Below are 23876 nucleotides of genomic sequence, written 5' to 3' on the forward strand. Positions count from 1 at the left end.
TTTCTCCTTCAAGGGTTTACTTGTGCACTTGCACCAATGCTCTAGTATCTTCCCAGAGCTAGGATTTGGAAACTTTTAGGTGCAGAGATCACCTCCCTCCAGGGTCACATCTTGGACTGAGCACACCCTGTGCAGGAAGAACTCCCCTTCCTGCTCAGTTCTGTTTAGTCCACTGAAGCAGTATTATCAATTGGGAACCTTCTCCATGAGATTTTTCTCTTGGAGCATTATGCCCTTGGCATTCAGGCTACAGGTTACCTCCTTTGGCTTAGTGGTAGTACATTATCTCTTTAACTGTAGCACATGTATGCATCCCTAGGAAGGTCAGTTTGCTAGTCTGTGCCCATCAGTGCGATGCACAGAGACCATAAAGTAGTAAAAACAGTTTGCTTACTTGTTGTGGTGTTCTTTGAGTGTCCTCTATGCATTCACAGGACCCACCCACCTTCTCTGCAACAGGTGCCTTTTTAATTTGATGTGGCACACTTGTATATTTTGGAAGGAACGGAGCAGGAACACATGGCTTTTCCCCTTCTGGGCATGCTCACTCCTAACTGTGAATCTAGAGGGAGATCACCACACCTAAAAGCTAGCTGTAGAAGTTTCTAAATCCTACATCTGAACAGGTTCAAGTTTGTCAGTTTAAATACACCACTAGGAGAATGCGTTACAGGTAAGCAACCTGTTTTACCTTTATTAGTGTTCTAGATTCAGTATAATTTTTTACTTGCAATTAATATTGAATACGTCATTTTTAAAACGGAATCCTCCATTACTGTATACAGCTGGCTATAGGCAGTGTCGGGCATGATTAAAAACGCAACAACCTTTCTCCAGGTTTTTCTTTGCATGTGTTACTTTCATGTTGTGTATAGTAGTTACCTGATAACTTTTTTGTGTTATGTAATGTTGATATTTAAAGCTGACTAAATGCAGTGTTTTCATCAGGAACTGAGGACATAATTTTGAATATCTGTTGGAGATGCACGTGAACTATGCGAGTGCAAAACTTAGCAAAAAAGCCAGTTTTTTTAACCTTATGGCTATATAAAAAAGCCAGGACCTTTTGATTTTGGAGATACGGCCAAAAGTGTGCAAACAGTGCCTTGCACCATCTGAGGGGATGCTTAAACAAAAACTCTTCTTTCAGCCTTATCATCTGAATTAGATGATAATACATACCTGTCTTTCATTGAGGTAATGTATGTGAAGCGCTTTAACCCTCCATGGTTTAATATATTAATGCTTGTTAATAGTAATGATAGGTAATTATGTTGTTCTTAGAACACAAGTTGTATTTCATATCCTAAGATTTACATAAGCGGGAATTACTGGAAAGTTTGTAAACCACAGGCATGATTTCCCTTTCATAACGTCTTTTCCTTCTGATCTTGCTGAAATTGAATTGTAACTAGTTAATCCTCGGGCCACATGAGGGAGCTGTGTTTCTAGTAGTGAGCGCAATGTCGTAGCATTGCAGAACTTGAATAGCAGTTATTAGCTTCAAATTTTAATTTAGAAACTTATGGTGACAGTTTTAAGCGGGTTCTCAAACAGTGCCTACTTTTACATTTCGATCTACAGGTAATCCAGGGAGTTTAGGTTGTCTTTGGACAAACAGAAAATTGGGATGGAAAAAAGCCACTGATCTTTCCTATTTTTCTTCGTAGTAAGATCATAGCAGTTGCCTTACTTGCTTACAGTGCAATCCTATGGAGAGTTACTCCAGTCTAAGTCCATTGACTCCAATGGGCTTCGGCTGGAGTAACTCACCATAGGATTGCACAGTATATCAGACCAAGTGTCTGTGTAATGTAGCTGCATCCTCTTTGCAGTAGCAGCACCATATAGTCCCCGGAAACTCACAACCTGGCCTTTTCTCAGAATCTTGTATTTGAAGATACAAGGGAGAGGAATTTTAAAAAATCAGATTGGGGGGTGTGGGAGAACAAATGATAGGAAAATCTACCTCCCACCCATCCCATCCCTTTCAGAATTCTATAAGCTCTCTGGGGATTGAGCAGGTCAGTTTTATATCTCCCTCTGCGTTCACCCCATTTAACTGTTTCTCAACTGCTCTCCGTGTTCTGGGCGTCTTGGCGTATGTTTAGTCCTGATCAGACAGTTTTAGGCTGTTGGTGGTAGGTGTTCCTCCTGGTTAATTTGTAAATCGCATTTTTCTATATACCTGCAAAGTCTTCAAAGCATGTAGAAATCACTACCTTGTCCTTGAGTGATCTAATATTGGTGCTTTTGTGATTGGCATGAACTACTGGTGGACCCTGGCTGGCCTCCATTAGAAATGGTTTCCTTTGATCCAAGCAAGGCTGTTCTTGTATCCCACCCTTTCACTATTTTTTCACTATTATAGATTTATTTTCTTCAAAATCAGTTGTTAATTCACCCACCCACCCAGTTCCCTTGGGTTTTGAAAATGTGATGATGAGCCTTGGGGGCGAGGTGAGAGACAGCATATACTTAACTGGCGCTGTGTATTTCATTTTGTTTTTATGAAAAATGTTAAAGAATTGTCATTTCAGTGAACAAGAATATAGTGCTGAATTTGCAGCTGATAGTGGCAGTGGTGGAAACATTTAAAATACCCAGTATACTCTTATGAACCAGACTGGTTTTAAAGGAAATAAAGCGGCTATGAGAGCAAGCCAACTGCAGGAGCAGATTAGACCTAGCGAATAAATGACTTGTTTGAAAAACTTTTCCTGCTTTCCTCGTGAACAGCCTCCAGGTGGCAGTGCTTCATCAAGTGGCCAACCAGCCATTGCAAGCTTGTAGTATCAAATGTCTACTACTGTCCAAAATGTTTAAAAATTGACAGATAAATAATTTCATAATTCACAAACTTCAGCCATGTTGTTGAACAGTTCATTCAGTGATAATAAAGGAAAGCGATACCTATAACCACTGCTTCCCCTGTTAATAACGCTTGTAGATTGTGCTATATGCATAGCATCATACTGGCAAGAAGCATTTGGGTAGCAACTAGAATGGATTGAAGTAATTTAATTAGTGCCTCATGATGCCTCCTAACCAAATCCCCAGATCCAAGGTATTGTAATAGTCTTATGCTGCTGCTTTTCTGCAGTTGTGAAATGCCTTAGATAAAACATCAGTAGAACCAGCCCTATTGCTGTTCTGCAGTCTATAGATTTTCCCATGTATTAAAAGAAACGGTTTCTACTTATAATCATCTTTAGCAAGTAACACCAAATGCGTTGGTCCGAGCATGTAATTGCACCCCGGTTTAAACTAGCTTAAATTGTGACTTGTAATCCAGGCCTTGATTTTTCTTGTAAAATTAGAAGTGAGGTGTTTTTTTTTTCTTCCCAAAAATCATAGCATTTAAAACTGCATATTAAGGGCAGAGAATCTAAGAGCTTTTATAGCAACCTCATCTCTAACTCATCAGATGAGGGGAGTGATGTAGTAAATGCAGTGACGATAAACAAATGTCGGAGAGCCCTTTATTGCAGGAAGAAATCTAGTAAATACAACACATTCACTGAGCAGTGGCTTGCAAGCAGACCCAGACCCCCTCATGTCTTTCTAGTTTGATCACTCAAACAGATGCCACCTTGTTAATCTGCCCAATGAGCCATTATTTGTAGTGAGAATAGAGTGGTTTGGTCAGGATTACTAGAGGTTGGAAAGAAAACAAAGGAAGAATGTGTTGGGTCATGGCCTAATTTAATCTATGGCTTCTTTTATATCCTGCCTTGTATCTTTATTTTGCTACCAAAAGAATGACTCCACTAATGATATATCATCTGCAAGGAAAAGCAGCGCTTACACAAATTACTGCAGGGCTTCCTTTAACTCCTGCTCATGATGGTAAAGGTTGTTTCTTTATTGAAATGGGAGCAAAGCTAGGACTAAAACAGTTTTGCATGACATAGATGTTTCTATACTATGTAAAACCTTAATCTGTGCAGGTGTTTCAGACTAGGCTTCAGTATGCTCTGAAAATTTAATATAATGAATCTTTATGCACTTCTTAGCATACTTGTGAGGTCGTCAATCCTGAACGCAGCTATATAAATGCTTCTAGGGATTTAGTATGTTAAAATCTAAGATAATGTTGCTTTGTTGCTTTATTGGCATACTAACCAAACAAATGTTTCCCTGTTGTTGGAGAGACTGTATAATATGCAGAACAGTACAATGCTGGAAATGTTACTTATTTACTTCATTTATACCCCTCTTTTTCCCCCAGTGGGGACCCAAAGTGGCTTATCTTGTTTTCCTCTCTTCAATTTTATCCTCATAACAGCCTCTGAGGAAGGTTAGGCTGAATGTGTGTAACTGGTCCATGGTCACCCAAACAGCTTTCATAGCTTAGTGCAGATTCAAACTTGGGCCTCCCAGATCCTAGTCTCACACTATAACCACTATACCATGCCGCCTCTTTAAAAAGCAAAATCTAGTAGAAAGTTCCCTGTTTAACAATCTTGCAAAATGTATTGAAGATTTGCTTCTCTGCCTGTTCTTATACAAGTTATAATGAGAGGTCTTTCAGAAACAGTTTATAATAGCAACTAACACTTCTTGATTTTGGAGACTTGGTTCAGTGTACTTTCAGCTTTAAAGAATGATTCAACAGGTCCCCCCCCCATTGTTCAACTCCCTGATCCATTTTGTAGGAACATGTTAAGATCATGTATTATTGCATGCCATGCAATTGATGGGATTTGCTTGTGTCTTAGCTATGTGATAAGAAATTAGTCAGTGTCTAATAGGGAAACTCTCTGGCAGAGTCTCTGTTGCTGATCACTTTGACGGAGGCCGTTCCAGAAGCCAAATCTTTTTTTCTTATGTGAGAAAGCAAATGATACATAACAATAGGGCAGGGTCATTATGATTGAAGGCTATTCTGGAATCCATATGGGAAATCCCACAATCAGATTGGACTCCTGGGCTGTCAGTTGTCTATCCTTACTGTTAAGCTACCTGGTAAAGTGGAACAGCTTGTCTTATGGCTGAGTAGCAGTAAAGCACTCCTAAACATAGCAACTTTTCTGTTTGCAGAGTTTTCTTAAGGTTCTGCATATATTATGCAGATGTTTTAGCGTTCTGCACATATTACCATTATAATTTGAAACTGGTTCTTACTGAAGCTGATTGATTATTCCTCAACATAGTCTGTCCAGGAAAGATATTTGAGAAAAGTGTTGCTAAACACCTTAAGCTTGCCTTTGCCTCATATTAATATTTTTGTACCTACATTATTTTTTATACCAGTTTTACATTTTAACAAAAATTCCTCTGGAAGTCCAAATTACTCATGCATCAATATAGCTTCCTCTATTTTGTTGGAATAGAGTGGGATATAAATCTTAAGGCGCGGATTGGCTTACATACATTTTAAAAATTTCTAAACAGGAAAGAAGCACAAAAATGGATTTTTAAAAAACGTTTTTGCAACATCTCTTCACTAATTGCTATAGCAGTAGCTTAGCTCAGATAACAGCCAGCTTTTGCAATGGTGAGTAAGGGTTTTGATGAAAATACCTGGCAATAGTTTGTCCTGTTCCAAATTTGTAAGGCACAATGGTAACATTTTATTATAACGTAGTTTTATAATATTACTATTATTCAGTAAACTTGAGCTTGGAAAGGAAGCAAAAATGGAGGTTTACAGTATGCTGATACGAAAGTAAAAGCAGAGATTAAGTGCAGGTTAAAAAGCTGCTATGAGTAAGTTTTACCACTTAAAAGATTTGTTCTCGCTTTGGTAATTTGCATCTGCAATGTGGGATTACCTGTGTGTGTATTTTGTGGTGTCTAAAATGTTAATTATTATTTTAAAAGATTCCTGTTTGGTGTACACTTTTTGTGCCAGTTGACACAGCTTTGAATTTAAGGTTGATTGGTGAACATTAAATTGAAGGTAATAGTAGAATGGTTTCTCTCATGGCCATGTGTAAAATTGGTACCTAGCAATTCTCCTTTTGTAAGCCAGCTTCTTAAGGCAGGTAGGTCTTCATTGACTTGTGGATAGTTGGGGTTCCAGCACTTAAATTGTCACAGAAACCATGTGTAACAGATGCTAAACACAGTGGTGTTTAGTTCCTTTTTTTCCTTCCCATGCACCCGTGTGACAAATAACAGGCATTTTTTCCTGATGCAGTTACAATTTATAATGGGGTATCTTGAAAAACCAATTGCTTTGCTGAAGCACTTCTGAGTCCTTTTCAGAACTGACTCAAATCCCAGGCTCCATATGGCAAGAAAAGAATGAAATGCCTTTATGCAATAAATATAAGGAAAACTGCACACGCAGTTGGAGACTCTGAGTTTATAGGGTGTTTGTTTTTTTTTCTTTGATTTTATGCCTCTTTAAATTTATGGACCCTTAACTTTTATTTATGACATTGCAGTCTTCTTCATTCTGGCAGTTAATTGAAATAAAATACTGCCAGACCAGCTCCTGGAAGTTTAAACTGGCATGAAATTAAAAACAACAACAACAACAAGAAAGAGATTTGCATAGGTAGCTGTTTAGGCCCCTTGCTCTGTTTCTGTTAGTTGCCAACTTGTGTTATTTACCAGCACAGGAGAATGAAAAATAGGGGGCTGGAGGACAGAAACAGCTGTGACAATAGTGAAAATGGGGAGGTGGGGGAAGAAAGAGGTAGGAAGGGGAGGGATGCCATGTGGATTTCCCTCCCTCATAGGTTTCACAGAGTCCCAGTTTGTCATATGTCTAATTCTGAATATGGCCTCAAAATGTGGATTTTAAAAAAATCCACACAATGGATCCAAGTATGATAAGAGGAGATGTTTCTACAAACCTGGGGGAATCCTCAGGTTTACAGAAAAATCTCCAAACTAAAGAAATTGTGGCTTAAGTCCTTCAAAGCAGAGAAATAATGTTTTTGCAAATACAGATGACACTGCAACTCAACTCCACCTCCAAAGAGAGGTATTGTGAGACTGTATCAGACTGTCTGAGTGGCCACCTGATGTGATAAATCCCCCTTTACTTAGCCAGAGGTCACGGGAAGGTGGGTTTGGACATGCTGTACAGTTTCTGCTCCAAGCTTGACCGTCTTCCTCTGGTTGAGGGTCTCTGGACGTGTGCTGTATGTGTGTTTCTCTTTAAGCACCTCACCACTTGATGTGGACAGTGTATTCTGGAGTGCTTTCTGTCCAGCTCCCTGATCAGCTGACCAGGGGTGGTATGCATGGTTTCTGCCCCAAGCTACTGCTTATCACAGTGGCGTGGCAGGGGGAGGGACCAGCAAGAGAGGGGGGAATTGAATATCCACTCTCCTCCTTGTATTTTTTTAAAATAAAAACCCTAAGGCAAATGTGAAGGACTCATAGGTTTAGGGAAAATTGTAGAAATAAGTGAAGAAAAGCGTTTAATAAAAACATACAAAATTTGTCCATGAAATGGATACTGATATACTGTATTTGAATAAGTGGGAGCAAGACAAGTCATTTTTATTCCCTGGTGCATCTGTGGAAGAAGAAATGATGTTCACTATGTGAAAGCATTCAAGAGAACTACTTTGAATTAATGACTCAGTGAAACATCATGTCCTTTATATTAAATGGAATTAACGTGGAATAGAATGGATGCTGGTAGTATCCTGAGGAGAGAAGGCACTTCGTACATTATGGTGGGACCATGCTAAAAGATACTGGTTTAACATTGGATCATGAAAGCAATTCTAGGATAGGCAGTGCCAATGGATCCAAAATGATTGAGTGTTTTGTCATGGCATGAATGTTACAATGGATGTCAGAAAGCATCTATGGGAATATTTAGACAAACTATGGGAAGTTATTTGATTGTTCGAATTAGTAAGTTGTGTAAGACCAACAGAGAGAAGGCAGATGGTCAGTAAACATTATAGCATGGACTCATTCTATTCATTCTTTCATGCTATTAGATAAAATAACATTCCCCAGGGAGCTCATGATAGTGTACCTGACCCTCCCCATCTCCTCCCCCAAATCCTGTGAGATAGGTGAAGCTGAAAGATAGTTACTGACCCAAGGTCACCACATGAGATTCATAGCAGTTCTCTTGTTTATATCAGGCCTGTGAAATATTTAATCCATCAAGCTGAGTGCAGCCCACAAGATATATACGGTGGCTTTCCAGGTATTTGATGAAAATTTTTTAAATCTTAAGACAATCTGCAGCAGTAGATGTTGACAATTCCTGTGTATATTCTAAACATTTTCAACATTTTTCAAACATATATTGTTTAAATACAGCTAGACCTATCTTCAATTAATATGCTATAATATATGTGATGATATACTATTGAAGAGTTCTGTGTTTTCAGTATTAGAAGGTTGTACTCAGAATTCATTTATTCTCTTAGCTTTGTGATAACTGCAACTTTTCCCTCCCTTTCAGATGGCAAAAACCAAGGTACATGTACTAAGGTAGTATGAGGATGCTACAGTTGGTAGTTCTCTCTGTTTTTAGTATTTGGTGTAGTTGCAACTTTTCTTGTAGAAACTAAGGCGTTTTACTTTTACATTTCATAAATATAACTAATACAATTTTACATGCCATCATTATAAATGATGTATTTATTCTTGTTAAAGCAATAGAGTAAGTTTAGGCATAGTAAGAAATTGTGCGTATGTTTATTTTCTTAAACATTTCTATTCCCCCCTCATTAACCCCCCCCCCATATTTACCCCATGTTTACAACATTTCTGGCAACTACCTTTCGAGATGACTTGCCACCCTAAAAGGAAAAAGCTCAGGCTTCTTGCAGAAATGACAAAAAGCTTTAATGGTCCACTTCATGTCTTGCATAATAGTGGCTAGTATTCCTAGAGTGTACTGAAAAATAGAATTCCAAAAGGGTGGCCACGTAATCAATTAGACTGAGCAAAACCAGATTTATTGTGGCATAAGCTTCCACAGATAGAGCAAACGTCATTAGAATTTTGAGGAGGGCAGGGAGCATGGAAAGGCCAGCAAAGATATTCTGTGTGGCTTAATTCAATGGCCTTCCACCTTTCTAGACCCAGGGACCCACCATAATAATATAGGTCTCACTGGACTACAAACATGTGACAGTAAGTCATCACATGATACAGTTACATGAAAAAAGAAGAGGGGCCAAGGAGAGAGTGGTCTACATGCCACAAGCAAGCCCAACATATTGGAAGACTGAGTGGAATGGTACAGGAGATGGCTGGGTTGGGCTAGGCAAAGAGAGAGCTTTTGCATGTACATTGGAGGACTGATTGACAAGAGTAGTAGTGGCTGGGGCAGGTTATGCCAGGAGAAGAGAGAGGAGGCAAAGAATAGTGTATTTGTGTGTGAGTGTAAAACTAGTCAGATGGGGGGTTGGAGAGACAGGCTATGCCATGTCAAGAGAACTTTTGTGTTAGGGGTGGGTGGCCTGTCTGAACCTACCTGTACTGAAAAGGAAGCCTCTCCACTGATGAGTTGTCTTGTTGTCCTAGTAATGTTCTTGGTGTGCATGCTCCCTTGCTCTCTATACTTATTCATTAGCAGCAGGTCCTTCCCAAAAACAGCAAAAAAAAAGATGGCTATACGGGCTGTTGTGCCCACTCAAGAGTCACAACTCAAAGGCTGAAAATAATAATAACTGCGCTTATATACCACTCTTCTAGACAGATTAGTCCCTCACCCAGAGCGGTGAACAAGTTAGTGTTATTATCCCCACAATACAGCTGGGGAGCTGGGGCTGAAAGTAGTGGCTTACCCAAGGCCACCTACTGAGCTCATGGCAGTAGTGAGATTTGAACCAGCAGAACATACAAAATAACATGATTGTATTTACTTAAAAGGAAGATGACTCCACCCAAAAAATGTTGTAATTTTTAATTAATTTTTTTTATTACTATGTATATTTGTAACTTGTATTTGAGTGTAAGATGATCCCCTCACTGTATCTACTATTTTAAAAAATGCAGCTGCTCCCTGAAGTATAGACTAGAGATGGGCGTGAACCGGGGGGGGGGGAAACCGAATCGTGCGATTTGTGGTTTGTTGCGTTTCACAAACCATGAACTTTCATGCAGTTCATGAACCAGTTCGTTTGGTTTGTGAAAGACATCTGTTCCAGGTCAGTGAATTGTCACTTCCAGGCCAGCAGAAGGTCACTTCTGGTCAACAGAAGGGCTGCAGAAAGCCCATCCCCCATTGTCTAGGAAACAGATCAGCGCCAGGCTATCTGCAGTGACAAACTGAAAAATGAACCAAACGAACTGGCCTAAGTTTGTGGCGGTTTGTCATAAATGGGCTCTGATGACCCTCTGGTTCGCAAAACCATGAACTGGCTCAGTTCGTGCCAAACTTTGGTTTGCATTTCAGTTCCTGCCCATCTCTAGTATAGACTGTGCATTTGAGATAGCTAACATTTAAAACCTACAAATGAATTTTAAAATTTTAGCATTTATGTTTCCTGTACTGTGATTTATTTTATTTTAGGGGTGGTGATAGTGGCATACATCTCTGTATAAAACTCCACGGTTATTGAAAACTAAAGGCTTGGTGAGACCTTTAAAGAGAGCAAATGTGGTTATAATAGTACTGAACTTGGGCCAGGATACTTGGGCTCAAGTCTCCATTTAGCCATTTCTTAAACAACCCATTGAGGGGTTTTTTTTAGCATAATGTACTTGTATTCCACTTTGAGCTCCTTAGAGCAAGAAAAGACTTCATCTTTAATAAATGGTTTAGTTTTAGATGTCAATGAGAGATGGATGATCTGCATGTTTTCTTGTAGAGGCATGTAGAAGTTGAACTTCATAAATGGGGAGAAGTTGAGGAATGATTGTAGCAACCAGATCATTTGAATCATTTCCCATTTTTATTACCAGCATACTTCTGAGGTGTCAGTGGCAACATTTCTGAATTGAAAACTGAGCTAATGTCCCTAGCAGATGTAGCAATGCACTGGATCAGCTGCAAGCATGATGTTCTGTATTGCCAGAAATTTGAACTGTAAACTACAGTGGTTCAAGTTTTTGAATAGCATGCAAGCTGGTTAATATTCTAGGAAGTACAATTAAATTGCTATTTATCCTGAGGTTATTTGGTATCCGCCCTTTTCCTCAAGAATAGTAATTGGCTAATCCCTCAAATGAAACTGAAGTGTAAGTAGTAATTACTAACTACAGTGAACATCCTACAGATGGGAAGAATGGATGCCCTGAGCAAGCTACTAAAAAAAAACATGAATAGTATCATAGAGCCATATCCTTTTTAAGAATGCATGGAAGGAGGAGGTAGTTATTTTATGTAATATTTTAAAAGCTAAGTTTAAAGTTTTATAAGTACGGTACCATTGGCAGAATTTTAACTGGAGCCACTGCAACGAAAAGGAGCTGGTAGTACATTGGGCAGTTTAATAAATGAAAGGATCGGTTTGCTGAAATTGTGTAATTCTTCATTGGCCCTTTGAAAACATTCCAGGTACTGATGGTTGCTCACACAATTGCTGTGGCTGTTCATTGGAACTGAGAAGTATTGTTGAGAACAATATTAAAGAACGATGTTTCTGACAGACACAAATTGTCTTTGTGACTGAGATACAATAGCCTTTCACAAGAGGTCTATTCACGGTCTCATAGGGAGGAGGTCTTCTGAACATGTTTATATATTCTTTGGATGTTAACTGACCAACTCTTTAAAGAGTCTCAAGAATTCTAAGAGGTACATTTTAAAAAGGGAGGATAGTTTTTTGCGAGAAAGCTTAACATAGTTTCTAGATAATGTACTGGAGACTGCTGCAGCAAGCTTTCAGGATGCAGCCATATCTGAAGCTCAGCACTGTTATCTACAGGTGGGAAACGTCTTTAGAATAGCGCTTGCTTTGCTCTCATTACATGCCTCATTAGCTATCCTGTCAAAGACACACCCTGTATTGTGTCCCGTTGCTTCCTAATAAAGACGGATGTGCACCCCTTTATTTTTCTAAGCTGCAATCTCAGACCACCTGATTTCAGAGGTGGAGTGTGTGCTCTCTCGCTTTTACTGTCCTGGCATTGGCTTTAGTTAGTAAAGGAGGTGGCAGCAATTATGGTGCACACAATTAACCAACTTCAAATCTCCACCCTGGCGTGTAATTGTTGCTGTCAAATACAATTAGCGTCTGACCAAGTTAGTTTCCTGGAGAGAGCCAGGGTATGACACCATGATAGAAAGGGAGGTGGGGAGTATCTGAAGAGGAGGATTTTATCTGTTTTTTCCCTTAGTAAATGTACTACAAGGAATCTGATTTTTTTTCCTAATTAACATCAACATTAAGCTAGGGAATCCCTATCTATTTGAGGGGAAGCAGTTCTGTTATGTCATAACTGAAGAGATTGGTGTTTCTGATACCTAGATCTGGAAGAATGACCCCAAGTCTTTGTGTGTGTGTGTGTGTGTGTGTGTGTGTGTGTGTGACTGAAGCTATGTACTCATGGCAGCATTCTATACACACTGACAAGTTTCAATCATTGTGCAGCAGTTTCCAAGCGCATTTTATAAATAAAAATATTTGCTGTTTAAGTCTATGGAATGAACCCACAATGCGCGCACATTTCTGAAACCTTGTGAAACCATGCAAGCTCAAACAGTATTTTGTGACTGAATATTGGTTTTACTCAATCTTAAATGGAACAGTGAATTTATTTACCAGGAATTGACCAGCCTATGCAGGTAATAAGAGTTGTGCTAAGACATTTGTGGTATTTCAAATTGTGCATTTGTTGTATGGAAGCGCCATAATGACTGGATTTGTGTCTATTCACATACTGCTTTTAATCATTCTCCTTTTTCTGCTACATAGATATCAGCCTCTTGTGTGCTTATAGGACACCTGCAGAACTTCCAGTCTGCTCTAAACAAAACTACTTTGCCTCTTCCTTGGGCTTTACTAGGAATCTCGATTACTTTTGCCTCCTGATTAAATTCTCTTCTAAAGTAAAGTTTGGCTGTTGTGTTTTTGTTCTCACAGGACCTTGCATTGCTTCTCATGTTTCTTTTGGGCATCTGAGAAAGCTGACAAAAACTTACTCAAAGGGGAGAATAACTTCCATTATTTCATCTTGTTTCATGAGGGACACCTGAACAGATGGGCTCTTTTACTCAGTTTTATTTAACACTTCTCAGAACTGGTCTGCTAAATGCGACACATACTGGTTTTTATCATCAAAATAAAGATGGCTTCTTATGTATGTTGTCCTTACTGAAATGCATAAAGCTGGTGCCCTTGAATTATGGTCTTTGCTCGTATTCTGATAAAACTTTGTTTTCGTTTAGGCTTTAAATTTTTTTTTTTATTCTAGCATTACCTAGCCATTGCTAGACAACCAGAAACAAGTAAAGTATGCAGCCATTCAGTTTGGGGTTAATTCAGTGTTCTAGCACTGTAAAAATAAGTAAATGGAATTGTCTTTCTTTATTGAGGCATGTAGAAGTTCTTGCCTTTGAATGCTTATTCCACAAAAGGTAAAGGTAAAGGTAGACCCTGTGCAAGAACCGAGACATTACTGACCCATGGGGGGATGTCACATCACGTTTTCTTGGCAGACTTTTTACGGGGTGGTTTGCCATTGCCTTCCCCAGTCATCTACACTTTACTCCCAGGAAACTGGGTGCTTATTTTACCAACCTCGGAAGGATGGAAGGCTGAGTTAACCTTGAGCCAGCGACCTGAATCTGGCTTCTGCCAGGATCGAACTCAGGTCATGAGCAGAGCTTGGACTGCAGTACTGCAGCTCACCACTCTGCGCCATGGGGCTCCCTGCTTATTCCCCAATATACTGCTTAATCTTTAAGGTGCCCCATGGCTCTTTTCAGAAGGGTTTTAATACCCAAAGCTACTAACAGTAGGCAGCAGACCTAGAGAGTATAACATTACAGCACAGAGAGGAAAAAGATCCCATTTAAGAGTAAGTTTTCTACTCAGTGTGGTTCAGGCCACTCCCCGCTGTTGATGAATTGACACAGTAGGATCAATCTGAATAATGTGCATAAACCTATAAAAATTACAAGTGGTGAGCCAACTAGATGGTGATGTTTTTCACAGTCTTTGGAGAATAAGACAATCTTTGCTTTCAGACAGATCCCAAACCTGAAGAAGCTACTTACTAGCTCCAGTGGACAATCCAGGAGAAGTGCAACACAGGGACTAGCCACTGCAACAAGCCCTCATGCTGAATCTGTTCCCGTATCCACTTAACTATACAGGATCTCTTAACATTAGCCATACTTTCACAGACTTATTCACTCCCTCAGACTTTAATGTGATTTACTTACATGTGCCAGCAAGGCCATTCTGCCATTTACATGGATCAAACTGGTTAATCTCTTTATATAAGAATAAATGAACACAAATCATATGTTCAAAATGGAAGAATTGGAAACCAGTGGGGGGAGCATTTCAATCTCCTGAGACATTGAATAATAGAATTAAAGTTGGGAGTACTTCAGTAGAAAACTTTCAAAAGGAGACTCAAGTAGCTCCTGAGTTGGGATTCAATTTGCCATTATCAGACTTGAACTCAGTAGGAACTTGGGGTGGTTTGCAAAATGTGTTCCTCTTTACCGTTTTATGTACATGATTCAGGTTCATCCTATTTTTCCAAATAATTAATAATAGGGAGGAGCCACACCCATTCAGTGTCGAGTGTTTATTCTGTCAACTGCATCGTGGTTTTGTCTTTGCCCTGTACTGTCATGTTACATAGCCTGTGCTGAGGTACACTCGGTCTTCTGACCTCTGTAATAATCCACGTGAGCACCCCCCCTCACCCCTGCCCTGATGCTTTTTGTAACTTTGGATATATCTCTGCCAGCTGAACGTAACACCTTATACATCTAACAGAATGGGCTCTGGCTTGTGAAAGATTGTCACAATACTTTGGTTAGTATTTAAGGCAGGGCTTGAGAAGTCCCTGGCACCAGGTCACCATGGCACCTAGCAGTTTCACTGCGGTGCCTAGTATTTTAGCTATGGTTTTATTTTAGTGCGTCTCAGTGGAAAGTATAAAGCTTATTTATCCTTTTACATCAGAATATGTTTTGTTGTGTGGCATGGTTCATGAAGTTCTTTTCATTGCTTGTTTATATGTTAACTTTTGTCATAGCTTTAGTAAAGTTCAAATAAACTTTGCAGAGGTTAGGATTAGAAAATACAGTAATTAATATACAGAACTCTGAAGACTGAAAAATGAGTGGGTCCTAAAATTTTGGGCTGACTCCTACAACCAAATAAAATTGGTCGAGGTCAGCTTTCAGGGTTTTGTTGTTGTTGCAGCAGCCCAACAGGCTACTCCTGTGGAATAAAAATCTTTGTCTATATTAAAGCAGTGGTTCTTAATGTTTGATTTTCCGGTTGAGGAATGCTGGTGTTTCCCAGAACATAGTTTGACTATCATTGTACTAAAGCATCAGAAGATAGACTTCACGCTGAAAGATCAGAGGCCCTGTAAAGGAAGCTATTTCAGTGTTATCATTCTGAATCTTTCTTCCTGTATGCAGTGCTTTTTATGGTAGAGTCATCCTTTTCAGGTATTTCATTTTTCAATCATAATTTGATTTTAATACTGTTAGAGCTTATAACTGTGTTTGAGTTGCTGTCTTTTTTTTTAAAGGGAAGATGGAGCTAAAATCACCATGGAGGCATTGGACAGGGTATTTAATGTGTCTGTCATTATATGTTAACCTCTGATGTGGGACACGTGGCACCTCTTTTATGCTTGACAACAATTTAAAAGTATATATCTTGACATCATGAATAAAAGAATAAGGAGGGGTAGAGGCAAAAGTGAATTAATGATGTTAGCAAATATGACTCCCTGTATTTCCATTCCATTTGGAATACAGCTTTCAGACTTGTAGCCCTCTGGAGCACCATTGCCAGTGACAGCTAGTCAGGATCTGATTGTACTCTGAAACCAGCTATTCTTTTATTGAAAAATACACTGCATTGAGCCAGGAATGGACACACTTGGCCGTTCTTGTTTTGACTGTGTTTTTTGCTGCCTGGTTTCTGATCAATTTTATCAGAATAATTGCTTCACAAAGTGCAGGGATGGAGGAGAATTTCTCAGATCCATGAGGCTTGCATGAGAGTTGACAACTGTAGTCTCGCTATTAATGCATACTTTTTCAAGCATGTGTAGAAGCAAGGATTGTTCTGACTGTAACATACTACATAAGGAATAGGGCGGAGAGCACCTAGGACCCTGTAGGCCATGTAATAAGTTAAGCAGTAAGCACCATGAGTCGATAAAAAAGCATGTGTTGAGAGGCAAGTAAAGGATTTTGACTCTGTCTTTAGGGAAAGAGACTCTAGGTCAGTCGAAGAGTTCATTCTTTTCATGTGGCGAGTTCAATTCTGCATTTAGAATCTTGCCTGCTGATGCTTTGGGTCAACCAATGATTTGATTGACCAACTGACCAAATAATGGTCAAATATTTTTGGACTTTATTAGAACAAAAATATACTTGCAATAACTATGAAAACAATTTACTTAACTGTTACTATTAAACAAAATTAACTTTTAAAACGATACTGAAAATGTTTACTACCGATAACTGTTTGTGTGAGATGCTTGCAGTTATAGCAGGTGATGATTAGGAGAATTTTTTGTTATGGTTCATCTATGGTCTTCAGTGCAGTCCCACATTGGGAACTGTGCTTGTGCAGGCCTGCCACTCAGAACAGGATTTCCTAGCTTTTAGGCTATTTGGACGGGCAACCTCCCCCATGGACCGTTCTGAGCCGGCTTTTCCCATCGAAAATGGTCATGTGGTGTTTGAAGTCATCCCCTCTCCCTCACTTTGTTTTTTGCCACCGTGGAGAACAGACGTCTTCTTAGGCTGTGCAATTTTTTATAGTTACTACAGTAAAATTAATAGTTGTTCTAAAACTTAATAGTTGTAAGTTTATAAGATATTTTGATCTTTGTTCTGGTTTTTGACAGTGAGAAGGGTGAGTCAGAGGCTATCCCAGCCTTGGGAATATTTAGAGTTCTCTTCATCCCAGCTCTTTCTGCGATGACAGAGAAGTCCCTTTTTAAAAAGTGTGAGGGCTGCGGGACCAAGATGTCAGAGACAGATGGCCATGCATTATGCCTAGCGTGTCTGGGAGAAGGACACATTGTGGAGTGCTGCAAACATTGTCAGCTATTTACCCCGAAGGCAAGAGGAGATTGATTATTGAGACTTAAAAGCCATGCTTTGGGAAAAGGCCATCTCTAGCTCCACAAGCCAGGTGGCAAAGAAATCTGCCCTGGTGGAGCGATCAGTGCACCCAACTGCTGGAACCATGTCGGAGCAAGTGTTAGAATCGGATCCAATTGGCTGCATCACCATTGGATCCATCGGTTCCAAGTGGTCAAAGCTGGCCACGCTCCCGATCTTGGGACACCATAACCTCAGCCTGTTCAAGAGTGAGCATTTTACTGGACGAGGGCAACAAAACCACTCCATGGAGCAGAGAGTTGAGATCTCCAGCTCTGATTGGAGCTGACAAACATGTCACTGAGCCTCCATGACACAAGCACAAGGACGAGATGAAACACAAGTCTCCTCAGTAAGCTGCTTCACCTGTCCCCATCTGACCACTGGATCTTTGCCTCTGCCCTCAGTCAGGAGATCGAGTTACACTTACCCGGCTTCAGGCAACAGAGCCGAGTCGACAGTTGAGCATTGGAGGCAGCAATCCAGTTCCAAAGAGAGGCCTCAATACCACTATCCAAGGGCTCCTTGGTACCCACCATATCCTTTGCCTGGCTATCCACATGAGTAGGAATACTACCCAACCTACTCCCTTTCACCGCTGGGATCATCCAAATCTGCTTCGAGCAAGTCGCAGGTATCGGACCTAACATGGTACCCTCAGCTTCGCCCATCAACTTTAAGACAGGAATTGGATTCAGAAAGGGAACTTGGATCGGAATGGAGTCCTAGCTTTACATCAGTACCATCACCAGAGGAGACAGTAGGGAAGTCGGATTGGAAATCCCCTACTATAAATTATAAGCTGTATGCAGAACAGATGATGTGTATGGCAAAGTCCCTCGACGTTGATGTTTCAGCACTGCAGCCTAAGGTTAGGGACAGCATCCTGAAACATATTTAATAACAACAACAACAAGAAAAACATTTGATTTATATACCACCCTTCAGGATGACTTAACATCCACTCAGGGCGGTTTACAAAGTATGTCATTATTATCCCTACAACAACAACACCTTGTGAGGTGGGTGGGGCTGAGAGAGCTCCTAGGAGCTGTGACTGACCCAAGATCACCCAGCTGGCTTGAAGTGGAGGAGTGGGGAATCAAACCCGGCTCTCCAGATTAGAGTCCCATGCTCTTAACCACTACACCAAACTGGCTGATACGTCAGAAGTTGTAGCATTCCCAATGATCTAGGGCTTAGTTGAAATCATGAATGATCTGCGCCAAAAACCCACTTCCACCCCAGCCACTGCAAAGAAGGTGGAAACTATATATAAAGTCAAGAAAGATAAGTGTCCCTACCTGTTCAATCATCCACCTGCCTCATCAATGATTATGGAGGAGCTACAAGTGAAGCAGAGACAGGGTAGTCTTTCCATAGCAGTTGACAAAGAAGACAAGAAGCTGGACGCAGTGGGAAGAAAATTATACTCAGCTCAGTCCTTACAATCAAGATGGCCAGCTTTTTAGCCATCGTGAGTGGCTACCAAATTTTCCTATGGCCGAAGATGGCCTCTTACCTGATGGCCTTACCTGATGAGAGGAAGTCCCTTGCCAAACTGATTCAGGATGAAGCCATCATCCTTTCCAAACAACAAATCAGCACAAGTAAGCATGTTTTGGATACTTCAGCCAGGGGCCTCAACACTGCAGTAGCGTTGCACAGACACGTGTGGCTACATACTACGGCATTGCCTTTGGAAACTAAAAATAAAATTGAAGACATGCCATTGGAGGGGACTACTCTGTTTTCAGAGAAAACGGATGAGTATTTGTTGAAAAAGAATAAAGATTGTCAGACAGCGAAATCATATGGCATTCTACCTCAAACTTCTGGATCACCATCCTACAGGAACCCAGGGAGACAGGGCTTCCAATCCAGAAAAGAATATCGCTATTATAGGTTCCAGCTTTATGTAACACAGTATCCATACCAGGCACAATATTCGAATTCAGATCAGTCTCGGAGACGGTCAGTGGGAAGCCAGCACTCCAAGTTCAGGCTCAGAAGGAACCCCCTCAGGGTTGCAGGAAGCCGTTATGACTAGATAACCAGTGGGAAGCAGCCCCAAATTCGTTTCTAAACAGATTATCACAGCCCTTTGATTGTTGGAAAATTATTTCTGAAGATAGCTGGGTTCTGACAATAACTGAAAACAGTTACAGGTTGGCGTTTAACACTTTGCCTCCTGCTTATTTATCAGGGCAAGCCGCTATAAATATGTTCCCAGAGTTGCAGGTAGAAATTCAGTCATTATTGAGTAAAGGGGCCCTTCAAAGAGTATCAGTATCTGATAATCCTTTTGGTTTCTTTTCCCGCTTCTTTTTAGTGGACAAAAAGGATGGAGGAAAGAGGCCTATATTAGATTTAAGTTGCCTCAATGATTACCTGCAAGTATCAAAATTTAGGATGGTTACTTTACCATGAGTAATTAATATGATTTCCCCAAGTGTGTATGTATGTATGTATGTCATTTATTGTCCGCCTTTCTCAGTGAGACTCAAGGCAGATTACACAGTATGAGATTAGTACAATCAGTATCAAGTACATTTCAATACAGTATCAAGGATATTTCATAAACAATACCATAGGGTAAATAGATACAAGTTTAAAAGACATAGTATTAGCAAGAATCCAATACAGAGTAGAAAAAATACTGAAGCAGAACATAATCAATTCTAGGACTAACATTAGACAATATGGAGCACTGCTGGTACATAGGAGTACATATTTAAAGCCACAGATAATATGTAAGGCAATATAGTGATGAAGTCTATGGTCCTTAACTCATTAGTGAAGCATCTGAGATCCCTTCCCTACAATACATCCCTCCCATTTAAGTAAAAAGCCTTTTTGAATAGTTCGGTTTTACATCGTTTACGAAAAGCCAGGAGAGTGGCTCTTCTGACTTCCTCAGGCAGGTCATTCCACAGGATAGGGGCCACCACAGAGTTTGCAGTCCTGGATTTGCAGGACACTTAATTCCATATTTCTATTTGCCAGGAACACAGGAGATATCATACTTTTGTGTTCCACGATCGGGTATTTCAATAGATAGCACTATCCTTTGGTCTAGCTACGGCCCCTACGGTATTTACTAAATGTATGATGGTTGTAGTAGCTCAGCTCAGAAGGTTAGGATGCTCTGTCTACCCATACCTGGATGATTTGTTAATCACTGCACACTCTGCAGAGGAATTAAAATCTCTGACATCACGGACACTATCCACATATAAGGACTTGGGTCTTGTAGTAAATGAGAAAAAAATCAAACCTAACACCTAGAAGAACGGTGAAGTTCATTGGAGCTACTCTAGATTCTGTAGCCAATAAAGCCTTTTTACCTGCAGACCGCTGCGTTAGGTTGGTAAACAGCACAGTATTTCCTGAGGAAACGTTTCCAATCAGCTCAAATAATTCAAGTCCTACTAGGACTTATGGCCTCTACAACGGCGATAGTCCTGTTTGCATGTTTGAGAATGAAGCCGTTGCAATTATGGTTTATCAGACGATTTGACCCTCAGAGTCAGTCATCCCAGACTAAGTTCTCTGTTCCCAGACGGGTTCTACGCTCCTTGGATTGGTGGACAGATAATAACAATCTGTCCAAAGGAATCCCCTTTGGGCTTCCTAGACATGAGGTCACCCTTACTATGGATGCATCCTTGGAAGGGTAGGGTGGCCATTGTGAGGAGGTGTCTATTAATGGGCTTTGGTCAGAAAGTGAAAAAGAATGTCACATTAATTTTCTAAAATTGAGAGTAGTTTATTATGCACTTAACTCGCTCACAGATACGGCATCCGGAAAGACGGTCCAAGCCTTGCCCTTGTTTGGACCAGAATGACAAATAAAAATGTTTTGCTTTGCCTAAATATTCAACTATAACCTTAGAAATGAATGGGCCCAGCAAGACTATATTACACCTGTAAATAGTTCCTATCCTGTTTTCTGAACCATCTTCTGTTAACCCTGAGGGAAAAGAAAAGTTGCTGTTCTTTTCCCATTTCCCTTTCTTGATGCTGGCCTTAGTACATTCAAAAGCCATTTGGGTTAAATCTGTCAGGTAGAGGGTTGGGAGTAGAAACCACACTGGTCAAGCTTCATATCATGCTACCTCTGTTTCGATGTGTCTTCAGACCCTGACCTTTACAGGATTACTGAACATGGTGGTGTCAGAAGACTTCTGATTTAGTGTCATTGGTGTGCTGATGGCTCTGAGCTCTGTTTTCCTTTTCACTTTCATTCAGTCCTTCACTTTTAGAACTTACTTAGTGTCAGGCAGTGATGGGTAGGATGACTGAATTGACACAAGTCAGAAGTGGTCATAGTTGACAGGACTTTCCTTTTAAGAGATAGTCAACCTTTCTGGTTCATTCTTTGTACTTGCATGTATCCTTTATGTTCTGTGGAAACCAAGGTTTTCTGGCATTCTTCAAGGATAATGAACAGGATCAGTGAACAGGTTTGATTCCACTTTATTTGGTAAAGACTGACTGGATGATAGTTAGCTGGCTACTGCATATGAAGTCTGGAATGATATTTTCCCTTGCCAACTTGGGCAGTGATCTGGCATGGTGTCTTTTGGTAATGTATTCTTTGCTTTGTATGCTTTTGTTGCTTGGAGAGGTTTGCTCCATAGAACATGTCTTCCTTTGCTCCTGCTTTCTGTTTCTGATACACTATGGTCTCGGTTTAATTTCCGTAATATTGCAAGATGATTGATATTAAGTCACTTGTGCCTTTGAGCAGAGAAAGTGTGTGTGTGACACAGCAAAATTTCAAATGGTACCAGCTGTTTTTCTTTCACTATGTTGCAGGGTGCAGCAGGACTAGCTGTTGTAGACTGCACTTCCTCAGGTAGTATTGATCAGGGTTCTATGTCTAGATTCTGTTACGTGTATGTCAGTCCCTTCTTAAAGAGGTACTAATATCCCTACAACATCTCTTTTAATAAGTCATAGTGTCTGGACACACAATATCCATGAGTGCATGGCTGGTTTGGGGAGGGGGAAGAAAGCAATGTTGTGGTGGCATGCTCTACCCTGGAAAAGGGTTATAAACGTTCCATTTATTCCCTGTAATGGGGAATCACAGGGAATAAACAGTGCTTTTCAGGGCCCCTGACTGTGTGGAGCAGATCTGTTACCTTCAAATGAATATGTGTACATCAGAGGCCTCCCTTTCTCCCTCACCCCACCTCCATTCCCCATCAGCACTCAGTCTCCATGTATATACTGTGTGGAAAGGACTATAGTAAGAAACATCACATGAAATCAATTGCCTTAGACTGGAGTAAATCTGCTTAGGATTTCACTGATAGTCTCTTTAAACTTCAATGGCATGCTAGGTATGTCTGTTCTCAAGTAAGCTTATTTTTGAGTAAACACACTGATTTGCTACAGAGCTTACCTGCAAGTAAATTGTTTTAATTTGTAATTCAGCACCTTCCTGCTGCTTTTTGCAATGTGTGCACTGCAAATGTATAAAGCAGTGGAGGAACAAATAAAAGATCTATTTTGGTATAAATCAAAAGTAAATGAACTGAAATGAAGGAACGCTGGTGCAGGTATCCCTCTGTTGTCGTTGTTATTTAAATTATTATTATCCCATCTTGCAACCCCATCAGAGCCCTCAAGGTGGCAAACAATTAAAAAGATGTTTAAAAACCAACTTTTAAAAATATATGTATTCAAAACTTAAAATATAAACAAGAAGGAGGATCAATAAGGAAATACCAAATAAAACAAAAAGATCTTAACTCATGGACAAAGGTAATGCTAGAAGAGGACAGATGAAACTCCCTGGGTAGGGAATTCCAGGGCTCATTTCGAGGGGGAACGCGCCGGAACACAGTTCCGGCAGTTCCCGAAAGAGGTCACGTGTCAGGTAGCCCTGCCCATCTGACTCTCGGCCATGTTGGGCCCATTTCAGCCTGCATTGGGGATGAAACGGCCCGGATCGGGCCTCTGATGGGTGGTGGATCACTCTCCCACACAGCAGTGGCCCAATCCTGACCATTTGGGGCCCCTTTTGGGCCATTTTCAGACCCTTTTTGCCAGTTTGGCCCTGAATGGCCAAGATTGGGTCCAAAACAGCCAGGATAGGTGATGCCAGGGGGTGTGGCATATGCAAATCAGTCATGCTAATGACACACTTCTGGTGATGTCAAGGGGTGTGGCATATGCAAATGAGTTATGCTAATGAGTTCCTCCAGCTCTTTTTCTACAAAATGACCCCTGGGGAATTCCATATTTTTGCTGCCTTGACTGAGAAAGCCCTTTGTGGGTTGCCAGCTATTTAGCAGTGCCCCCAAAGATTACTGTAATGGTAGGATAGGCCATATAAGAACAGGCCTGAATGTGTGTTGATCCCTATATGGTTTTAAAAGTAAATTCCAGCATCTTGAACTGGGACTAGAAACAAATAGTGGAGAGATATGGTCCCTGTACCCCCCCCCCAAGTCTTTGCTGTAATGCATTATAATATACTAATCTAGATGTTACCAGAACATGCACATAGTTGTAAAATTCTTTTTTAAAACCAAGGAAAGGCCCCAGTCAACATCTGGGAATGGTGATTATTTTTCTGTGGGATTTCTTGTTTGCTAAATATTTGAAAAGGATATAACAATACAAAATAAAATTGGATTATATCTCATGAGGTACGGCT

The 23876-nt window shown here is 40.4% G+C and overlaps 1 protein-coding gene across 1 annotated transcript in view; it reads left to right on the forward strand.

The window, feature by feature from the left end:
• Positions 1–23876, forward strand: part of ACBD6 (acyl-CoA binding domain containing 6) — a 172390-nt gene that overhangs the window by 24544 nt on the left and 123970 nt on the right. The window lies entirely within an intron of this gene.

The sequence above is a fragment of the Eublepharis macularius genome, chromosome 5, assembly GCF_028583425.1.
Source record: "Eublepharis macularius isolate TG4126 chromosome 5, MPM_Emac_v1.0, whole genome shotgun sequence".
Classification (NCBI taxonomy): Eukaryota; Metazoa; Chordata; class Lepidosauria; order Squamata; family Eublepharidae; genus Eublepharis; species Eublepharis macularius.